This window comes from Paroedura picta, chromosome 11 (genome assembly GCF_049243985.1).
Source record: "Paroedura picta isolate Pp20150507F chromosome 11, Ppicta_v3.0, whole genome shotgun sequence".
Classification (NCBI taxonomy): domain Eukaryota; kingdom Metazoa; phylum Chordata; class Lepidosauria; order Squamata; family Gekkonidae; genus Paroedura; species Paroedura picta.
Genome location: NC_135379.1, coordinates 59,090,725 through 59,097,041, shown reverse-complemented (window position 1 = coordinate 59,097,041; position 6,317 = coordinate 59,090,725). Strand labels below are relative to the sequence as shown.

Sequence of the window (6,317 nt, the reverse complement as noted above, 5' to 3'; positions counted from 1 at the left end):
GCAGTTCAGCAAAAGACAAGAGTTCAAAGGAGCACTTATTGTTTCCACGACAAATTCAGGACACCTTTGAATAAAAAAAAAACTGTCCTGATTTAATACTTTGCAAAAGGTTTTCCGATGAACATGGCTGGGGCGGGTGTGTATGTGAAAGAGAGCACTTTCCCCTGTATCAGTGCACTGAACAGCAGATTATTCTAATAATGCTAAACACTTGTGGGTCAAATGGAACCATTTATCTTTGTCCATATAGCTGAGATAATTAGATTTTTCAAAATCAGTTTATTGAAATAAGGGGTTTGACTTTTTTGATACATCGAAGGATTGTTTTTCAAAATGGCATGCGACCCCAAACAGGTGTTTCCCTCAGCATTGTAAAAGCTTGAATGTATTGGTTGTTTCAGGTGGGCAACAGGTATGGATGTCACCTCTTAAAAATGCTTTTAGAATTCATACCTAATGGTCTGGCTTGTTTTGCTGCATGAAGGATGCTTGGGCTTAGCTTTGTCAGGAAGCCATAGCAACGCCCTCTCACATAGACGTTTTCCCCATTGCTCAGAGGTAAGAAGAGAACCACTGCGCATTCAGGAGAACTGGCTGGTGGGTTATGGAAGGGCACAGAGTCTCAGGAGAAAAGATAAAAATAAAAGTAAGGCTTCATATATTTACTAGAAATGCTGACTATAAAGATCCTAGGGGTATTATGCACAGTAGGAAACCTCGCAAAAAGTTTGCTTAAAAAGTCATCCTACTTTTGGTTTTTGCATGTGGCACTGTTCTCACCATGGAAGACCCACCCCAGTATTTTTCATTGTGCATAGTACTTACCCCTCATAATGGTGAGTGTGTCTTTTCCGTGTGGTTGCCATGCAGTATTTAAAACTAGATATACTATGACTCTTCTGGTACCAAAGACTCCTGTTTTTGCTTGCATAAATGTTAACTTGTTTTTGGTGTCCTCCCCTGTTCCACCATACACCAATTGGTGAATGGACAGCTCCTAGTCCCACATCCACCAATGGGAGCTTGAGGTAGCCATTGTTTGGTGCAGACTCTCCCACCTTACTATTACATTACACCAACAGAAATGAATTTATTCATTCCCCAGAGGCATTTCAATCCACTCTTTACAAGGAGCAGCATACCTCTGAGGGGAAAAGGTTGTAGTGTTGGCATTCAAAAGGCTGCGTGCCCCCATGGAAATGTATTTTTGAGGTATCCATGTTCATGAACTACAATTCCCATGATGCCCTGCCAGCAGTATGTGTCGAGTGGCAGTCAGGTGACTGTCAATGATTGTCTAGTACAATGGAGGAAGTCCCCCTCCAACTTGGGGATTTGCTGTTGTAACTCTTTCAAATGCATAATCCGATGCAAAGAAACCCAATGCAGTATCAGAGCACATGTATAAATGGGAATGTTTTTTAAAAGGTTGATTTTAAAGGGTTGGTGAACTGACTTTGATGAAAATTGGTATGTGCATAATACCCCCTGGTGATTCCTTGAGCTATTCGGATGGGACAAAAATAGTTTTAGCAAACACCAGAAACTCTATGGTAAGACTGGCATGATAAGATTCCACAGAGTTTCTGGCAATTGCTAGAGCTACCTTTATCACATTTAGGTAGCTTTAGAAATTGTCAGGAACTCTATGGTCAGAATTTGCTCTAGGCATATTTTACTTTTTAATTATTCTCCCCAAGATGATCTTGCTCTCCCCTTTACTTGCTCTCCCCAGTTTCCACCCACCAATCAACTGAGTATTGGCAAGCAAGGCCTACAATTGGTTGGGGGGTCTCTTTACATATGTAGGCTAATGAAAACCCTACTGATCATGGCACTCTGCACATGTTTAAAGGCACTATTTCCTCTATAAGTACTCTGCAAGTCCACTGAGTTGCTAAAAATTTGCTGTACTGCTGAGTAAAAATTGCTGCCACTGGAAGTTGATAGTAAAAAAAAATGGCATGTTCAGTATTATCCAAATTAAAATGGAGAATAGCTACACTTTGCTGGACTTGGAATCCCTGGAGAACATTTATCCTGCTGGGCAACAAAAGCATATAAAGGCTATCAGCATTTCAGGACACAGTATATGCAAGGCAGTGAAGTCAAGGCTGTCAACACAAGTCAAAGAGCATGGCTCCTGGAAAAATGCTATTCATTCCAGTTCTACCTGGCAGGTGTTGCCAAGAGCCTCTTAGGACTATGAAATCCAGCCCTCCCCCCAAGCATGAATTAACGCTGTGCTGAATTCAAGGGATTCTAATTTTGTTATTCAATAAATTCTGAAACAGCTGCAAGGAATGAGATTATGTTCATTCACAGGTGGTGGAGCACTATCAGGGGTTTGTAATTCCACATGTTCTGCTTAAATACATTCTGGGACCAGAATGAAGGTGATGATCACTCACTATTGCTGCATGCCAGAAAAGATTATCCGACATCAGATGGAAACTTTAGGAGATATTTCACATATTGCAAAGGTTCTGCCAGATGTGCACCAAGGGTTGCCAACCTCCAGGTGGTGGCTGGAAATTCCCTGCCGTTACAACTAATCTCCATTTTTTCACAGTAAGAGAGCCAGTTTGGTGTAGTGGTTAGGAGTGCGGACTTCTAATCTGGCATGCCGGGTTCGATTCTGTGCTCCCCCACATGCAACCAGCTGGGTGACCTTGGGCTCGCCACGGCACTGATAAAACTGTTCTGACCGGGTAGTGATATCAGGGCTCTCTCAGCCTCACCCACCTCACAGGGTGTCTGTTGTGGGGAGAGGAATGGGAAGGCAACTGTAAGCTGCTTTGAGCCTCCTTCGGGTAGGGAAAAGTGGCATATAAGAACCAACTCTTCTTCTTCTTCTTCTTCTTCTTCTTCTTCTTGTTCTTCTTCTTCTTCTTCTTCTTCTTCTTCTTCTTCTTCTTCTTCTTCTTCTTCTTCCATGTGACAAAGATCAGTTCAGCGGAAAAAAATGACCACTTTGGAAGGTGGACTCAATGGCATGATACCCCACAGAAATCTCTCCCCTTCCCAAAGCACACCCTCCTCAGGTTTCCCCTAAAATTTTCAAATGTTTCCAAGGCCAGAGCTGGCAACCCCACAATGAGTAATCTGCAGACATGAAGGACAATTCCTAGCCTTCCACCCCAGGCTCCTAGCAAAGTGGGTGGCTTCATTTTCAGTGACCCCCCCTCTGTTGTATGTAAATGGTTGCTGTCTAGCTGAGAGGATGGCTATACCTGCTTCTCACTGGGGGTCATTGAGTTTTCAGGAAGGAACACAACACATTTTGATGCCTTTGATGCCTTTCCTTCCAAAACAGTAATGGGAAAATATTCTTTCCTGGGAGGCCCTGTTCAATTTAGGGGAGCCATTCTTTGCCTCAGGTAAAAACCTTGGTGATACATGAGAGCCTACAGAGGGAGGAGATACAAAGAGGGTGGCTGCAGAATGGGCAGCAGCTCTCAATCCGTTCCCCCTCAGAATCAAGCAATAAATGTATTTCGCTTACCTTGAAGAAGAAGAAGAAGAGGAAGAAGAAGAAGAGTTGGTTCTTATATGCCGCTTTTCCCTACCCGAAGGAGGCTCAAAGCGGCTTACAGTCGCCTTCCCTATCCTCTCCCCAAAACAGACACCCTGTGAGGTGGGTGAGGCTGAGAGAGCCCTGATATCACTGCTCAGTCAGAACAGTTTTATCAGTGCCGTGGCGAGCCCAAGGTCACCCAGCTGGTTGCATGTGGGGGAGTGCAGAATTGAACCCAGCATGCCAGATTCGAAGTCCGCACTCCTAACCACTACACCAAACTGGCTCTCTGAACCAGAACAGACAGTGAGTGGTAACTGGTGGGAAGACTGAAGGACTTAGTGGTGGTGTGGGAAGCCCAGGCCCATGTCAGCCATATGGCAACATTGTCAACAATGCAGTGACATCATTTCTAGCGTCCAATGGAAGTGACATCAGCGCGTCAGCAGGGACACACTGATATATGAGTAAAAATCTGGGTTTTACCTTAGAGTTTTGCTCATGCACCAGCGCATGCCCAGCATTTCCGGGCACAAGGGGACACAACAGTGTCCGGGCACACAACAGTGTGTTGGGATGCTGCTGGACCCCCCCCCCCCCTTCACTTTTTGCACTACTTCTGCCCTTCTGGCCAGCTGATCAGTGGCCAGGCAGCTGGGATGTGTGTGTGTGTGTGTGACAGCCTATGTTGCATAGGTCCCAGCCTTCGAGAAGGCCCCTTTTCATGACCCACAGCCAAATCCCAGGCAGTGCAGAAATTCTAGGGACAGAAAAAGCCATTCCCTATCACATTGTTTACTACATTACGGAGATGAGAGATGTTAGAACGGTAAAGGAAAATGGATCTTAGAGAAGAGGCCGGCTCAAGGTCACCCACGGCATTTCACACATTTGATATAACACAGCCCCATTAAACGTTTTAAAAGCAATAAGCAACAAGCAATTCTGCTCGTTTGCATTCCTCTCAATGGAACAGGAAAAATATAGGTGATCATACTTATGCTAATGGCTATATATTTTCTATCGAGTGTGGACAGCTGCATAAAATACCTTTTTAAATAAAGCACTTTACACAGGTAATTTGCCGATGCTCATCATGTCAGTTCAGCGAATCCCACAATGCTTCCGGAAATACCACAGCAGCAGAGGAGAGAAAGATTGCACTGTTTGTGAATTCTTCTAATTTTCAGCGGGTGCTTGCAAACAACAGGTTTACATACCCTTGAATCTAGGCTGGGGATAAAAGGCACTACAGACTGAAGATGTGCTCCATCCCAATTATTTGCTGAATTGCGTGCCTCAGCCGTCATACATTTTACTCTACAACCTCTCAGGGATGTGGAATATGATGCTCTCTCTGGCCCATGATGCACGGCCGGCGAAACGGCGATTTCGGGTCACGTGGAAAACGCGGAGGGGGAAGAAGCGAAGCAAACCGCTTATGCATGGGACGGGACGCAACGGCGGCAAAACCCAGAGTAACCGATTATGCATGCGGCGACCCCGGCGCCGGTTCTGGTTGCGCCCCGGTCACCCGGAAGCTGCGCTTTCTTCTGCGTTTCGCTAACGCGGCTTTTTCGGCGGCATGCACAGAATCTGCGGCCGGTTGCAGCCGGCTCCGTGCGTTATCAGTGATTTTAGTCGCTGCCATTCAACCCCAAATGTGCGCTATCCCCCCGTGCATAATGGGCCTCTGTCTGACCAAAGTGTGTTTAAGCAAATATGATGGGTGCCAGAAGGTAAAGAGGCACAAGAATGAATGAAGTTACTTAACTTACTCATTCCCCATTGGAGTTCACCTTCTTGATGTTTTCTGCAGGTAAGGTTACCAGCTGCTGGTAGGTACCCAGTGGGAGACTGAGGGGGTGGGGTGGGGGACCATCATCTCTAAGATTTACCATTGGATTTACTGCTCGTTCATTCAGGATGGCCATTTGGACTGGTCTTCAAGTAGGGTTGCCAATCTCCAAGCGGGCCCTGGAGTGCTTCTGGAATCACAGCTGATCTCCAGCCTACAGAGTTCAGTTCCACTGGGGGAAAACAGCAGCTCTGGAGGATGGACATCACATCCCAACTGAGCTCTTTCCCCACCCCTAAATCGGTCAGCTCCAGTCAACAACCCCAAATCTCCAGGAATTTCCAAAGCTGGAGTCTCAAGCTCAAATTGGGCCTCAGATATGGACATTTAGGGCAGTGGTCCCCAACCTTTTTATCACCGGGGTCCACTCAACGCTTGACAATTTTACTGAGGCCTGGTGGGGGTGGGGTAGTTTACTCCTCTACTCTCAACCACTGCCCTAACGCTCTCTGATCGTTATGGTAATGTTTAAACATCCCTTCAAAATAAGATACAGGCACGCCACAACAATGAACATAAGGAGCATTTTATTTTCATGGAAATTTTAACTCATGACAATGACAAATCAATGGGAACCCTGAGCTTGTTTCTCTGCAACGAGATAGTCCCATCTGGGAGTGATGGGAGACAATGACACCCAAAGTGTGTTGTAAAGGGCCGGGGGGGGGGGATGAAGTAAAGGGGGGGAAGGCGTCCTTCGCGGCCCACCTCCAATTAGTCGACGAACCACATGTGGTCCGAGGCCCACAGGTTGGGGATCGTTAATTCATGGAAGAAAATAAATTGACTCCCCAACTGTGAAAATTCAAGGGGAGGGAAAGAAAAATCCTAAATGATCTCACGGTATGTTTGAGGAAGATGGTATCACCATGTCCAATTCTCAGGTCCATTTCTTCAGAATTATGGGAGCTGCACTAAGGAAAGAGGCATGAAACTTTTCAG

At 45.8% G+C, this 6,317-nt stretch overlaps 1 protein-coding gene across 2 annotated transcripts in view; it reads right to left on the bottom strand.

Annotated features, from left to right (window-relative positions):
• Positions 1-6,317, bottom strand: part of CNTNAP2 (contactin associated protein 2) — a 1,139,689-nt gene that overhangs the window by 151,987 nt on the left and 981,385 nt on the right. The window lies entirely within an intron of this gene.